We start from the raw sequence: 17,539 nt of genomic DNA, 5'->3' as shown, positions 1-17,539 counted from the left end.
GGTGGAGAACAAAGCCTTGTGCGAGTTCGTATGATGCTTTAGCAACACCCAAAACATCATCCCCAAGATCAGCGACTATGATGTCATCCAAGCGTTCACTCAAAGGGTAAAGAGCTGGAGATGCATTGAAGACATTGTCAGAAAGGAGAGCCCGAGATGATCAAAAAGCTCATGAATATCATCAATAAGTCTGCCAAGGCTGAGGACGTGCTCCTCTTGTTAAGGAAAAAGCCCAAGGCATCAAGCGTCCTCAACCTAGGCTCGACGACGACACGATTAAGAGCAAGTGCAAGAAGAACACCAAGGAAGGTAAGGGTAAGAAAGCTAAATCTAATGAAGTTTTTGCATATTTGCTTGACACTCATTGAGACAAGAATTTTGGTTCTTCCGGTGCAAGAGCTTTACATCAGGCTCTAGTGAACTTGACGGTAAGCCTTGGTGCGACCTTCACCCGACAGAAAACCATAGCCTCCATGAGTGCCTCCTCTAGAAGAACATGGTTGAATGTCAAAATCTCCATCGTCTAGGATGACTACCCAGAAAAATCCGTACGGTTAGGCCGCTTCCTGGTAGTAGTAGAGACTCTAAGTGCTGATCAATGGAGGGAGTTCCCTGAACATCCTCTTCATAGGTGCACTCCAAGTGATGCAGATCTCCTGATCTACCATCAAACTATTATGCAAGCCTTTCACAATATAGTGCCTGGATCTTCGGCCACTCCCATCGGTCAGATTTTGCTCTCTGTTACCTTTAGGAAGCATGACAACTTCTACACATAAAAAATTATGTCCGATGTGGTAGACTTCAAGATGGCGTACAATGCCATCTTGGGACGATCAAATTTGGCCAAGTTAACGGCCGACGTGCATTATGCTTACCAATGCATGAAGATCCCGAGACTCGAGTGAGTCATCACTGTCCAGGGCTGCCCAAAAGCAAGCCTGCGCTACGACAAACGGAGTCTGGATATGGCCACGTAGCATCAACCGGACAAGGAGACGAAAAACTCAAGGCCTAACGTGGTCGTGAAGTTCCACAGTGAAGTCAAAGCAGTTCCTTTGGACCCAGCTGAGCCCTCCAAGACCGTTCAGATCGGCTCCAACTTGTGCTCCAAATAGGAACTCGCACTCATCACCTTCTGGACAAATGCCGACATGTTCACATACCAACCGTCTGACATGCCCAATATCCCCATAGAGGTGATTGAGCACAAACTAGCCATCCGGCCTGACGCAAAGCCTGTCAAGTAGAAATGTCGGTGGTTCATGCCCAACCAGAAGGAAGCCATCAAGGAGGAAATCGAAATGCTCACCAAGGCAGTATTTATTCGATAGGTGGATCACCTTGAATGGCACGCCAACCCCGTCATGGTCAAAAAAATCAAACAACAAGTGGAGAATGTGTGTTAACTTCACCAATCTCAACAAAGTCTGCCCCAAGGACACTTTCCCTCTACAATGAATAGATCATATAGTCAACTCCACCTCTAGCTATGACTATCTAAGCATTCTCGATGCCTATCTAATTATCACCAGATTAGCATGCATCTAGAAGACAAGGAGAAAATCTCCTTCATCACTACGTTTGGAGTCTATTGCTATATCAAGATGCCCTTTGGACTAAAGAATGCTAGTGCCACAAACCAACGGGGAATCCAGGTAATGCTCCATGACCAGGTCGGACGGAATGTTGAGGCCTGCTTCGATGATCTTGTCATCAATACCAAAAAGAAGGAAGATCTCATCTCCAACCTGTAAGAGACATTCAACAACCTGCATAAGAATCGAGTCATGCTGAACCCGGAGATATGCGCAGTTGGAGTCGATGTGGGGAAGCTACTCGATTACCTGGTGTCGTACCGAGGGATCAAAGTCAATCCCGAGAAAATCAATGCCACTGAAGAGATGCAACCCCTCAAGAGAGTGCGAGAAGTTCATAAACTAATCAGGTGTAGCCATTTTATCTTCTGACTCAGAGACCGAGATTTCCCTTCCTCAAGCTACAATGACAACATGACAAATTTTAATAGTCAAAAGATGCAGATGAGGCATTCAAAAATCTAAAGAGGTATCTTTCGTCTTCCCTGTGCTAATCGCTCCCAACCCAAGTAAATATCTTCTATTATACATTGTGGCTGGACCTCATGCTGTGAGTGAGGTATTGGTGGTGGAAAAATAAGTGTCGGACAAACAAGAGAAAAGTCAGCAGACTGTGTACTACATTAGCGAAGTACTCCACGGTCCCAACGAGCGCTACCCACAAGTGCAGAAGTTGTTATATGTTTTGTTGATGGCCTCTCGTAAGCTATGACATTATTTTCAGGCTCACAAAATCATTGTACCCTTAATATTCTCACTCGGTGAGATTATCACTTGGGGAATTTAACATTCGCTTCGTGCCTTAGACAGCGATCAAGTCGCAAGTACTCACGGACATCATGACCGAATGGACAGAACCAGATTAGCCCCAGGACAATCACAGTGACTTATCGGATATATGGACTCTATTCTTTGATGGATTGCTTACGCTTAAAGGCGTGAGAGCTGGGATTATACTGATCTCTCACATGGGAGAAAGTTTGCAATATGATTTGCATATTGATTTTCCGGCCACGAATAACGTAACTAAAAGTACTCGTGTGTACGTAAATCGTGGGCATCAGAATTTGAATCCTGGTGGGTGGAGCAGCGAAATCGTTCCCTCGTGCCTCCACTATTGCACTAAGACACTCTTGAGTTATTGATTTGTATGACGAGTTTATAGAAAAAAATACCTTTGGGAACGTAATGCCAGGCCAGGAAATCATCAATCCCTCTCTCAACAGGATCATAGTGATCGGTTCTTCATCTTCATCGTAAAAATTCTCATGGATAAGCTGAAAGTCCCACTGTCCCATTACAGGATTAATGAGATCAGAGACTTTAATGAGAATGTTGTTCCTCCTGAGGGAAAGAATATGTCTCTACCATTTTTTTAATAATAGAAGTACAACTTCTGACCTCTGTATCAATAAGATATCAAGATATTTAAGATAAACACAATCATTTGTTAAAAATAGACACTCAAAATTATGTCCAATAAGACTCAAATTTAGATGATCTAGCCATATATCTACACCCTCAACTAACTGAACTAGGCTCAGTTCCTATTCTCCTCAACCTTGCCCTCAACACCCATGGATCTCACCATATGTTTATTGTTCTGCCATCCCCAAACTTGCCAAATTACGCACCTCCTCACAAACTCTATTCAAAAGCATATGACTAGAAGGAGATGAACTCAAGCATATGCAAAAAAAAACACTCTCTTCATTAAGCTCAGAGGAACACCATCTTTTGGTAGATTACAAAGTGTTTTTCTCACAAAAACTCTCATCTAAACATAGGCTAAGCACTCCTCACTCTCTCTCCACACAACACAAGTGACAGGCTCTCAAAAATCTCCAAAAACTCTCCAAGGCTCCCTTGTTTCCTCCAGTCATACCTTTCTATTTATAGGCCTAGGGGGTTTGCTTAACCCTTAAGCAATTCTGTCCCTAAACTGCACTTCCATTACAATGCACTCCCACCTACCATCGGGGATAGTTTCGTCTAAATTTCCTCCGCCATTTTAAAGGTTGTGGTGGCTTCATGACTTAGCTTTGTCTTGAAATAAGCTTCGTAATGATGTCACATGCACTCCATCCTTCCACAGTTTTTGCGGCCAAACCGGAAAACCACCTCGTATGCTTCTCAAAGTGTGACTCATAGCCACTTGCATACACCTTATGCAAGCTTCCCGATGATGGCACGTATACTCTGTCTTGCAATCTTGACCACTGGCAAGTCAATCCTACTCCTGATCTCTCAGGGCACCATGTCACTTGCACTAGCATTGATGTCAGGATGTCCGATGTTCCATAGGTAATATGATAAGTCAATTTGGTGGGGCTTCGACATGATGATCCAAAGGCTCCAATCAAAACAAATCAAGAACCCTCGCAACCACTACATCACTACTCTGTTGTTATCAACCATGCCACGATGCGGTGACCTCTCCAAGAAAGATTTTCCAGCCAGCAAATTGAGAACACAAGCAAGAACAGGTAGATGCAATTTGAATATTGCTGATTACCAATGAAGTACTGTTCAACAAACCAAGAAATGGCAAAACTGTCTAAAACAGAATAATCTAAGCTAAACCCGAGCCTAAATAATGATGGCTACTATATATTTATAGGGGGATGTGAGGAGGTCGACCTAGGATTGTGCAACCATAGAAAGAGGCATACACAACCTGGACTCCAACCCCGACACGATTACAAGACCCAACTAGGTCTAAAGCAGTGGCATAGCATCTTATTTCTTTGACTCTTACTAAACTATAAGAAATATTTGGTTGAGCACATATCCATTGGAAAGGGCTCATCGTAAGCTTTTCAGAATGTCCAAAATCACCTAAAACGGACTTCGTATGAGAGAGTTATACCTGTTTTACTGATTTGTTGTCCTGAGACTTCACCACTACCATGATCATGACTTCAACCACGATCACGACTAGAGCTCAGCCTCGAATCCAAGTAGACTTAGCCTTCAAGGGGTGACATCTGGGTAAGGTTTTGGTGCTTCTCCCATTCTCCTAAGCAATAAAACATCATAAGAATTTAGTAGTAATCTATCCAAGGAAGCATGAATAGCGAGAAACAAGTTCACCTTGTGGTTTAATTGTCGTGCACGTGCTCTTGTAATTGGACCTAGTATGATTTAAGGATTATTTGCGGTATTGATCGTATTTGAAGGAGTCATGGGCTCAGCATCCTCCCGCTCTTGAATTGAAGTTGTCCTCAACTCAAGCTCTTCTTCTTCTCCCAAGTAGGGCTTCAAATTCTGAAATATTAGATGTGGGACTAACCCGAAATCTATAGGTAGGTTCAATTTGTAGTTTTTCAATTATCTTAAATGGTCTATCAACTCTAGACATCAACTTTGAGTTTCTTAGTTCTGGTAACCTATCATTCCTCAAATGCAACCAAACTAAATCACTCGGTTCAAATTTTATTTCATTCCTACCTTTACTTCTATCAATCATATACTTTTCACTCATGCTCTCTATATTCTTTTTAGTTGTTTCATGCAACTTAAGAATAAATTTAGCTCATTTCTTACCATCTAAATTAAGTCTTTTAAAAGTAGGCAAAGGTAGTAAATCAATAGAAGCACAGGAATTAAATCCATACACTACCTAGAATGGACTTACCTTGGTGGTGGAGTGTACCAACCTATTGTAAGCAAATTCAATATGTGGTAAACACTCTTTCCACATCCTAAAATTTTTCTTTAGAACAACCCATAACATGGTCCAAGTTGACAACCTCTAGTTGACCGTCGGTCTTGGGATGATACGTAGTAGAAAACAGCAGCTTTGTCCTTAATTTATTCCAAACTGGTCTCAAAAGTGACTCAAAAACTTTGTGTCATGATCCGAGATGATAGTATTAGGCACTCCATGTAGTCAAACGATTCCCCTGAAAAATAAATCAGCTATGTTTGTAGCATCATCGCTCTTATGACAAGGTATAAAATGTATCATTTTAGAAAATCTATCCACAACTACAAATATGATATCCCTCCCCCTCATTATCCTAAGAATTCTTAAATCAAAATCCATAGAAATATCCTCCCATAGTGCACTAGGAACAGGAAGATGCATATAAAGACCATGTGGATTTAAGCGAGACTTAGCTTTGTTGCAAGTGGTACAACATAAAATGTAACGCTCGACATCACGTCTCATCTTTGGCCAATTCAAGTGGGCGGCCAGCACATCTTCAGTCTTCTTTGCTCCAAAGTGTGCCATCAATCCTCCTCTATGCACCTCCTGTAACAACAAAAGACAAACAGAGCTAGCTATAATGCATAGCTTGTTAGTACGATAGAGTAATCTTTCATTCAGCACATATTTATTCCATGTTTTCACTTCTTTACAATGTTCAAGCACTTATTTAAAGTATAAATCAGCAGCAAATAAGTCCTTAATAGTCTCTAAACCAAAAAAGTCTCTAAACCAAAAATCTTACGATCAGGTTGAGATAACATGATATAACGCCTAGAAAGTGCATCAACAATCACATTGTCCTTTCCTTTCTTATGCTTTATGATATATGGAAAATACTCAATAAATTTGACCCATTTAGTATGTTGTTTATTCAATTTATCTTGACTCCTAATATGTTTCAGCGATTCATGATCAAAAGGTATAAAAATTCTTTGAGCCAAGATAATGTTGCCAAGTTTCAAGCACATAAACTAAAACATACAATTCTTTATCATAGATAGAATAATTCAGATTTGGCTCACTTAATTTCCCACTGAAATAAGCAACATGTTTACCTTCTTGAATTAACACACCGCCAATTCCAATCCTGCAATCATCACACTCTAGCTCAAAGGTCTTACCAAAAATCAGGAAGTTGGAGTAAAGAAGCATGGGTAAGTTTCTCTTTCAACAACTTGAATGCTTTTTCTTGTGCAGGTTCCCATTTGGAAACCACTCATTTCTTCGTCAATTCAATCAATGGGGCAACAATGGTGCCGAAATCCCGCACAAAGTGCCAATAGAAACCCGCAAGACCATGAAAACTTCTCACTTAAGTAATACTCTCAGGGGTTGGCTAGCTCTTTATGGCTTTAATTTTTGCTTTATCCACTTCTATTCCCTATGGAGTAACAATATAGCCAAGAAAAGAGACTCAATCCGTGTAAAAGATGCACATCTTGAGGTTACCAAACAAACGTGTATCTCAAAGCATTAAATATGGAACATAGATGATCAAAGTGTGACTCATGTAACTTGCTATAAATCAAGATATCATCAAAGTATACCACGACAAATCTCCTAATTAAAGCACGTAAAACTTCATTCATCAATCGTATGAAAGTACTAGGTGCATGAGTTAACCCAAAAGGCATTACTAACCACTCATACAAGCCAAACTTAGTTTTAAACGCAATTTTCCCTTTACCTCCAAGTTTCATTCTAATCTGGTGGTAACCACTTTGCTAGTCAATTTTTGTGAAAATTATAGAACCACTCAACTCATCAAGCATACCATTTAGCCTAGGAATAGGATGAGGATATCTTATAGTAATATTATTGATGACTCTATAATCAACACATATACGCCAACTACCGTCTTCCTTAGGAACCAAAAGAATAGGAACAACACAAGGACTAAGTCTTTCTCATACGTACCCGCGATCCAAAAGGTCTTGTACTTGTCACTGAATTTCCTTAGTCTCTTCCGGGTTGGTCTTATATGCAGCATGGTTTGGAAAAGCTGCTCCCGAAATCAAATCAATTTGATGTTCTATTCCTCGAATTGGTGGTAATCCTGGGGGTACTTCAGCTAGAAATACATCCACAAACTCATGCAAAAGATTAGCAACAGCAGGAGGTAAAGAGCCAGATATATTATCGAGTGAAACTAAAAATCTTTGCATATCAAAGCATAGCATGGCAGCTCATTGTCATAAATTTCAACAAGGTCAGATTTTGTAGCAAGCATATCCCACCCTTTAAATTTAATTCCATCGGACTTAGAAGTCATTGTCACCTTCTCCTTTTTGGGTGCAAAATTTTGTTTCGCTACTTGCTGATTTTCAGATTCATGTTTATGCTCTTTTCTCTTATTTTTAGCTATCTCTTTTTCACATTTTACAATTTCAGCAGGGGTTAAAGGTAGAAAGGTTATTTTCTTTCCTTTATACATAAAGATGTACTTATTACTTCAATCATGATGTGTTGCATCTGTATCTAACTCCCATGGTTGACCTAGCAAAAGAGAGCATGCTTGCATGGGTACTACATCAAAATCAGCACAATCATGGTATGAACCAATAGAAAAATGCACCCTAGCCATTTGCATTACCTTTACCTTACCGTTATTTTTGGACCATTGAATATGGTAAGGGTGAGGATGGGTTCTTATCGGCCTCGATGAAATTTAAACTTACCAAATTGTTATAGCTCCCTACTTCAATAATGACGCAAACACATTAATTCTTGACTACGAGGAACATCTGAAATAGATTGTGGTGTTGTAACTGTTCTGCTTGCTCCATTTGAGTGCTTAACACTTGCTGCACAATGAGGGTCCTATGGCAGCAGCACCAAATTCTTCCTCGTGGTTGATATCCATCTCGTGTTTGTCCTCTTCACCTGCAAGGTTAGCTGTAAAAGCATATTTATCCTCAATATCACTAGCATGCACATATCCATCATCCTCTGTTGCAATATACGCTTGCTGACTTGGGCAATCATTCATGACATGGCCTATTCCCTTACATCGGTGGCAAATAATCTCAGTCATGCGACCAGTCGAAGCAACCGAAGAAGAGCTCTTCGCTGGAGCCTGCACACTAGAAGATTTGCTTCTTGTTAATGTCGTCATTAATAGTTTGTCGATGATCATCCAACAACATTATGAGTTCTTCTCTCAAAACATAATCTTTTGCATCTGATATTTCACCTGCCATGGTTAGTAGCAGATAGAAGATAACAAAATATATTATCCCTATTGACTACTAGGTGATGGAAAGTGAAGTGGAGTCACACACTCTCAAGTGTCTTACCATGCTCTTGCAAGGGTTCTTACAAATCACAGCAGTTGGCACAACCGGTGCCTGGTTCGTAATACCTTATCAGTGTGATTGAGATAGTTGCAAGGGAAGAAACCGTTCTGATCGAGAGCAGGTATAGCTTGGATAGGCAGATTTAGTAGCAAGGAATAGCAATAATTGAAAACAGATTAGCAAAGCTAGATAAGAGTCCATAGTACTCGTCACAATTGTTGGCCCGAACACGTTCATAGAACTATCTCAAGCAAGCCAGAAACTATGGAAAGCTTATTCAGAGGACTACACATCTCTACTAAATTCATGATCTCAAATACATTGGATCAAAACTAGGAATACTCCAAAAGCCGATTCGGACACTTTCAACCATTATACAAAGCTTAATCCCCCCAAGATTAAATTAGGTACCACATGGAATATGTCGAACAACGCTAAGACTTGGCCACAAACACTTCTCACCAAGGCCGACAACAACAAAGACTTAAATCTAAAACACCTTTTAGATACCTGGACTCGTAAAACGAACTCTCAACACAAACCCATCCCCGCACTAAGTACATGGTTTGAGCACTCGACACAACAATGCTTTTAGCATCCTCTCTTGATAGTACGACTATCAATCCTATAACCCGCCCTCCCACCAAACTTTTTGAGATCGACAAAACTAGAAAATCTATTCTAGTTATACTTTTGCCTTGAGCAATCCCATCTGACTTGATGAATATATTATCCAAGCCCTGATGCTTCTTCTAGACTTGTCATCAACTTGTCACTTGAGATTGATGACGATACTCATCCTTGCTTCCGATTTTGATCCTCACTCGATCTCTGGAAGCTTAATGAAGCTATCTTGATATCTTCCTATGCACCAAGCATATGAGACTTCACTCTTCACATCATCTTCATATGCTTCATGACCAAGGCATGAACTACAGGCATCAAACATATAAATTATCCACTAAGCTTGTCTTGCTCTTGCTCTTCCAAATTGACACATTGATTATCTCACTTGAACTCATGCCTTCTTATGGAATCTAACCCCAACCCACTTTAAAGTATAAAACACATGGGTTAGTCTATAAAAACTAATTGATAATCTCATACCTTTACTTACTTGATCTACACAAGTAACTTAGCTTTCATGCTTATTGTCAATTTTATTGAGCTTCTCCTTCATCTCATGAGCATCACTTAGAGCTCAATCATTTTGATGCTTCTATCTTGGTCACATGGCATTCCTCAATAAATCTATGCTCAATCTTCCATGTATCACCTGTAGAACAACCTACTAATAATTTTTAATATAGTTATTAGCCCATATGTATTGTCATTAATTACCAAAATCACACTTAGGGGCTAAATAAACCTTCACCACTGAATCATCCGGTGAATCCTTCGATATATACGGGACCATTCGACTTGTGTAAGATCATCTTCCACTGAACCGAAGGAAATCCCTTTGGAATTTACTGCGACGATGCCTCCGATGTGTAGCCGGACCATCCGGTGTGTACAACCTGAAATCCTTCTTCTGAAAAATACTCTGTCACAGCCAACTTAAACTTGTCGGATCATCCGATGTGTACAAGCATTAAGGCCTGCTTCTAAACAAATACTCCAGTGTCTACAAGCTCCTTAGTGTTGAACCATCCGACGTATGGAGTTTTTTCCGAACTTGTCCAATTCAAACTTCTTTATGTTCTATCTTGTTTCTAACGCATCCATGGGCTTCTCTAAGCTACCTAGTGCTATAATTTCACAAGTGTGCATTCAACCAAATCTAGATTCAACTAAGTCAAGCTACTACTCAAGCTACTTCTCTTAGCTACTCTAAGTGTTCTTCATCTCATTATGACACTTAGAACTATAAGGTTCTTAATCTTGATGTTCACATCCTCTGATTGCTCAACCATCAATTAAGGGACCAAGATCACCCAATAACATTGTGAACTAATCTTTTAATTGTCCTTCAAAACAAACTTGTTAGTCACAATAATATAGTTATCATTAATCACCGAAATACTTATCACTTACCTAAGGACCTAGATACTACATAATGATTTTTCTACGGAACCATCAGTGTTTGGTTCAATATTATAGATGATTTTTGTTTGAAACCAGCAACATTTGGTTCCATATTATAGACAGTGTTCCTTCGAAATGATAACATTTGGTTCCATATTACAGATGTCTGGAATAACCATGACACCATCTATGCATATATTTGCTTACTGGCTGCTAGCCCTGCCCCTGCATACATACAAATATCATAGCACCCATACACATACATAGATCAACTTTATGCTATGAGAATCATTGCGTCTTGGAAGTTAGCTTGACCTCTTATCTTTTCCTTTCCTTTTCTTTCCATGCCATTTCCTTTCTCTGTGTAAAGATGGGTATGTTTTCGATCCCTATCTTAAGCTGAGAAGCTTTAGGGATGCATCCTCAATTTTTTTGTTTTTCAATTATTTTTTCATGTGAATGTTTTTAGCCATGTCACAATATTATTGATATCACATGTGTATAACACGTGTGTTGCTAGTGTTTATAAGATGCACAAACGACGTGAGGATACAACTCCACCACTAGGGTTCAAATCCTGGTGCTCATGATTTACGCGTACACGAGTATTTTTAACGGTATTATTTACATACTCGCAGGTGCGTGAGTGTGGTGAGCATACGTAGTGATATGTGTACATGTGCGTCACATTTTAATCGTGAAAAAAAAAAGACATGCGGAAAGTCATCCAACCCTTACTACCTTGCGCGTGTATATAAATGTAAGGGTCACTGAGACTATTGATGACCCTAGGATGGAAGGACTCTACAATCTCACTACTATAGTCGATGATTTTTCTTTTTAAAAGACGTGGTGAGACATGTATGTGCCTAAACTTAATTCGGATAAAATTTGTCGGGAACCAAACGGGACAACAGCAGTTCGAATTTCAGACAAATACGGGAGTATTCCGTGTGGCATCCCGGCACAACCTGAGCTGTGGCCCAGCTGTGCCTTGGCAACCAGCAGCGTATCCAGTGGGGCTCAAGACTCCTCTCCCAAACTCACTTGGAAGTTCTTTTAAGCCCCACTTTAATTTTTAGGTACGGAAGAGAGAAAAAAAAGAAGAAGAAGAAGAGAAGAGAAGACGAGAAGAATTAAAAAAAGAAAAAGAGAAGAAAGAGAAGGAAAAAAGAGAGAGAAAGAGTCCTATTTCGTAGCTCTAGATCTACCACCATTCACTACTGCCTTATTGCTATGGGCGTGGGGTGCTCCATAGACCATGGCGCGCATGCATCGGCACCATGGCATGCACGGTGGATGGATGTCGTACATGCGGTGCAACATGTGCCTTCCGGATTTCCAACGGGGGCACCGTGCAGGGTGGTGGATGAATGGTAAGGATGAGATGTTCGATGCTCAGGACTCAGGACACTCCAGTTGGCTGAATCGGTGGTCGAACGAACGGGATTTTACAGAGAGCAAATGCTACTAGCTAGCAACATAGAGTTTAGCACAGAGTGCAAATGCAAATGCTCAGTTTAACTTTCGTTGCCGTCAGAGTAGAAAATGTTTTTGAACCTTTCACGAATCATGGGTAGAACAAATCAAGCGTAGTATCGTAATATTAATTATTTCAGGCAAGGTGAAGGGATGTTTACACAAGAGAATGGTCAGACATAGAGTTTGTTGATCGGGATCCGCTGTTGGGGCGAAGAAAATGCAGAGATGCTACAGTAAAATATATCAGGAGGGATTGCAAACAGTTGTATTCTTGGCTGATAGATTGGATCGGCTGATACAGTAACAGGCGACACAGTACAAAGCCGCTCTGCAGCAAGCTAATGACTGTTACTACAGTATTTTGTACTGTTCGGCACATTGATTTACTGTAAAAGATTTATTTTACTGCACACATAGTTGCCCTCTGCATTTTTGCAGAGGATCAGAGTTTGTGCTGTTTGAGAAGCAATGCTTTAAAGAAACCTTGATTGTGCTGCCACCGAGATGACATCTTGTACGCATGGCGGCCCTGAAGCTCTAGATCATGTAGTGGGGTCCAGAGGATTGGTAACGTTGTCGCTGTTGTTGCATACTTCGTGATACCGCTCATTCCGAGCTGAGCAAATGAACACATGCTTATGCATGATTCGTTGTACACTAGCTAGCTTTATAAATCATAATTGCCACTGCAAACACTACTTCATGTCAAATTGGAGAGAAGACATAGTAGTGCTAGCTACTCCTGGCTGCCAAGGGATATCAATCCTTGTGTGCTGGGCACCGTCATGTGGTGGAGCACCGTAACATGCGGTGAATCTAGGCAGAAGGCAGAAAGAAGGCAACGGAGTTTTTCCAGAGTCAGAGTTTAGATCTAGTGTGTATCTAGCTAGATAATTAGTTTAAAATTAAAGTTAGATCAATTGGGTGGTCTACACTTGTTATTCTTAATGTTTTTTCTACATCTAGATGGCTTGATAGTAGTGAGGCTTGTGAGATCCTCCAACCGACTTTGTAGAGTGGCTACAAGCGTTGTGAGTAGGAGTGGCTTGTGTCGGAGCGACAAAACACTACCATAGTGAAGATGGTGGTGAGCATCTGGGTGTACCTAGTAAGAGACTCACCGTTGTGTGTGTAGAGCACTAACGGCAAGAGCCACAGAGTTATCCAACTAATAGATTAGCCCTTGCAAAGAGCTCCAACGTGGACTAGGGTTGAAAGATAACCTATTGATACCACGGAAAAAGTTAGCGTGCCAAGTTTACACTTTCTAAGTCATTTACAATCCATACTTATTTATTATATCATTTAATTTTCATATTTACCTTTTATAAAATTGCATGTGTAGTTATTAAGATTGGAACCTAGAGTGCAAATATTTATTGCGTTAGAGTAGTAAAGGGCGGATTCAACAAGCCCCCTACCCCCGGAAACACTTCAAAGCCCTAAGACTTTTGGGTATAAAAGAGGAAGAAGAAGAGAAGAGGTGGAGGAAGAAGAAGAGAGAAAAGAGGAGAGAAAAGAGGAGGAAGAAGTTGAGCCCTTAAAATTTGGCTCTGGATCCGTCACTGAGAGTAGTCATACTAGATAAATATAGAACACATTTAAATAGAATTTCATTTAGGTTTATCTTTTTTTTTTAGCCAATTATTTTTAGAATCTTTAATTCAACTCACCCCCACTACTATAGAAATGATTTAGTAGGACACCCCTATACAGATGGTTTTGTGGAGCCGTCTGTGCAAAGATTATCACAGACGGCTCTAAACAAGATCTGTCTGCGATAATGACAAGACCCCTCCGAAAATGGTGGGACGCTTTTAGTACAAACGGTTCATATTGGGAACTATCTGTATTAATATTATAGATAGCTCCAATTACGAGCCATCTGTAATAAAACCAATATCATAGACGGCTCTAAATTGGAGCCGTCTATAATATTAATACAGAAGGCTTGTATTTGGAGCTGTTTGTAATAAATAGGATATCATAGCTGGTTCCAAACAAGAACCGTCTGTATAATTAATACAGACGGCTTGTATTTGGAGCTGTCTGAGAAAATGGTTGGGGGGAGGTGGGACAATTTATTACATACGGCTCCAAACATGACGCCGTCTATACTATTACAACAATACATCATCTCCTACCTCCAGATCGAAGCAGAGCAGTGGCACTGAACAACAACGCGTAGCTTTTGGAGGAGAGGGCGAACAACAGCGTGTACTTTTGGTGGAGAGGACGATTTTGATCAAAAAACTTGTTAGATTTCGGTGAAAATTTGAAGATTTATTGGTATTTGTTTCTCCAAGGTAAGCATTATGTTCTATTTTGGTTTAGATTGTCTTGATTTTGGTTTGGAGAGCTAGCTAGATCTAGATATAGATTTTTTTTCATAATGACATAGTTTTGTTCTATTCATTAGACGATGTAGATTTGTGTTCTAATTTAGTCTTGAGAGATCAAATATATCTACATCTAGACTTAGATGTTTTTTCATGATGATCTACAATATATATTAGTTGTTCTAGGTATATATGAAGCTCAAAGTATAGATAAAGGTTTAATTATATGATACTATAAATGACTAGCTTTAATCTAGTGTTGCAGATAAATTTTGGATTTTTAATATTAAAACATAAAATTTTCAATAACTATATAGTATTTAACGAAAAGTTTTGAATTAATGTTTGCCCTTATTTTTAGGTATTCATGTATATAATATAACGGTAATCATTAATTTTTTTTGAATTAATTTTCATTTGTATGGTTCGTTCATGCATGCATGCATGCATGGTAGCTCCATTTTTTTGAAGAAAAGCTTGGTTGTTCTTTTTTATTAGGTTGATTTGACATTAATTTACTTCATACATTATAGATGGATCGTGGCTGGATGTACGGTTCTCGTACGAACTAAGTGTACCTTGATGGTGTGATGGCTTTTCTGGCAGCTGCCGAGGAGGATCGATTGGAGAAGGGTGTTGAATTTATACATTTTCTTGTTGCAATTGTAGAAACGAAAGATCCTTTCTTAGACAGAATGCAGCCCTACAGATCCAAGCACACTTGATTATCGGGGGCTTCAAACCGGACTACACGTGTTGGACCAAACATGGTGAAGAGCAGAATGTGTTACATGAAGACATTGGTATCGTCGAAGAACCCGAAGTCGACGTAGGAAGAGAAGATGATGAGGAATTTGGTGGTGCTGATGATGATAATGGTGCTGCAGGCGACGATGATAGGTTGGATCAAATGTTGTGCGATGTAGACATAAACTTGAGTACTCAGAGAGGCTTTAACAAATTCATGTGCTTGATCGAGGACTCAGAGGAGCCGTTGTTCCCTGGATGCAAACTGGAATACACAAAGTTGTCATCCGTGCTTGAATTGCTTAAATTGAAAGCAGGCGATGGTTGGTCAGACAAGAGTTTCACGATGCTATTAGAACTCCTATTGGACATGCTTCCAGATGGAGACGAGCTGCCCAAAAGCACATAGAAGCAAAGCAAGTTCTTTGTCCGTTGGGGATGGATGTAGAAAGGATACATGCATGTCCGAACGACTATAACCTCTACCGTAAAGATCTATCAGACTTGCATTCATGTCCAGTGTGCAAAGCATCTCGATACAAGCGTAATAGTCAATCAGATAATGGCGAGGTGAAGAAAGGAATTCCTGATAAGGTGGTATGGTATCTGCCTATAATTCCGCATCTTGAGCATTTGTTTGCGAATCGAAAAGATGCCAAATTGTTGTGCTAGCACTCGGAGGGCCGCAAGCAAGATGGAAAGCTAAGGCACCCTGTCGATTCACTCCAGTGGAGAAACATCGACATGATCTTTGATGACTTTGGTGTAGAACTGAGGAATATAACGTTTGCTTTGAGCACGGACGGGATGAATCCTTTTGGGACCATGAGCAACAGGCATAACAGTTGGCCAATTGCTCTCAGTATTTACAACCTACCTCCTTGGCTATGTATGAAGAGGAAGTACTTGATCATGTCCCTGTTTATCTAAGGCCCAAAACAACCTGGGAACGACATTGATGTATACCTAAGATCATTGGTGAAAGATCTAAAACATTGTGGAACGAAGGGGCACAAGTATAGGATGCATACAAAAGAGATAATTTCACGCTACGCACCTTGTTGTTCTGCATGATCAATGATTTTTCTGCACTACGTAACCTTTCGGGCCAGAGTAAACAAGTAGACACAGCGTACCCTCATTGCTTAGATGGTACCAGGAGTATGTGGCTGCACCACTCGCGTAAAACGGTGTTCATGCGCCACCGTATGTTCCTTAACAGGTATCACCCATACCACAATATGAAGGAACAATTCGATGGAACGAGGGAGAGAGATTTATGTCTCAGGCACTATAGTGGTCAAGAGGTGCACAATATGGTTAAAGACCTCGATGTTGTGTTTGGAAAGGGGAGTAAAAAATCTAATAATACCGGTGGCATGTGAAAGAAGAGATCGATATTGTGGGAGCTACCGTATTGGAAGCACCTTGAAGTTCGCCACTGCATCGACGTCATGCATGTAGAGAAGAACATATGCGAAAGCTTGGTTGGTCTTTTACTTAATATTCTAGGTAAGACGAAGGATGGCCTAAACGCAAGACTTGACTTGGTTGATTTGAAGATCAGGCCCGAGTTGGCACCTGAGCCCTCTGAAAAAGGTAGAACGAGGCTTCCTCCTGCCTGCTATAACCTGAAAAACACTGAGAGAACCGAACTATACCAGTGCTTGCATGGTGTGAAAGTTCCGTCCGGTTACTCCGCCAACATCTCGAAACTTGTTTTGATGCAAGATTTGAAATTAGTTGGCATGAAGTCCCATGATTGCCATGTGTTGATGACATAGCTGCTTTGCATTGCAATCCAAAATATCCAGCTGACCTATCTCCGAGACACAATCACCTAGTTGTGTTACTTCTTCAACACAATTTCTCAGAAGATCATCGATCCTGAAATACTTGATGTTTTACAGGAAGATGTGGTGAAGACACTGTGTCATCTTGAGATGTACTTTCCTCTGTCATTTTTCGATATTATGGTACATGTTATTGTTCACCTCGTGAGAGAGATAAAGATATGCGGCCCAGTATTCCTACATCAGATCTACCCGTTTGAGAGGTATATGGGAATTCTCAAGAAGTATGTACGTAATCGATCTTGTACAGAGGGTAGCATCGTCCAAGGATACACAACAGAAGAGGTAGTCGAGTTCTGCATTGATTACATGGAGCAACTCAAACCAATTGGTGTGCCCATGTCTCGCCATGAGGGGAGACTGGATGGGAAGGGGACCATAGGTAGGAAATCAATCATTGCTGACTTTGCCACGTTATCTAAAGACCATTTCATGGTCTTGCAACACATGGCTGAAGTATCCCCGCATATTGACATGCATA

General features: G+C 40.4%; 1 pseudogene; it reads right to left on the bottom strand.

Moving 5' to 3' along the window:
• Window positions 1-1,619: 1,619 nt before the first annotated feature.
• The window catches only part of LOC133896865 (obtusifoliol 14-alpha demethylase-like), a 51,419-nt pseudogene continuing 35,499 nt past the window's right edge, over window positions 1,620-17,539 (bottom strand).

This window comes from Phragmites australis, chromosome 17 (genome assembly GCF_958298935.1).
Source record: "Phragmites australis chromosome 17, lpPhrAust1.1, whole genome shotgun sequence".
In the NCBI taxonomy this organism is placed as follows: domain Eukaryota; kingdom Viridiplantae; phylum Streptophyta; class Magnoliopsida; order Poales; family Poaceae; genus Phragmites; species Phragmites australis.
The sequence above is the reverse complement of the archived record's forward strand: the minus strand, read 5'-3'. Positions and strand labels throughout refer to the sequence as shown.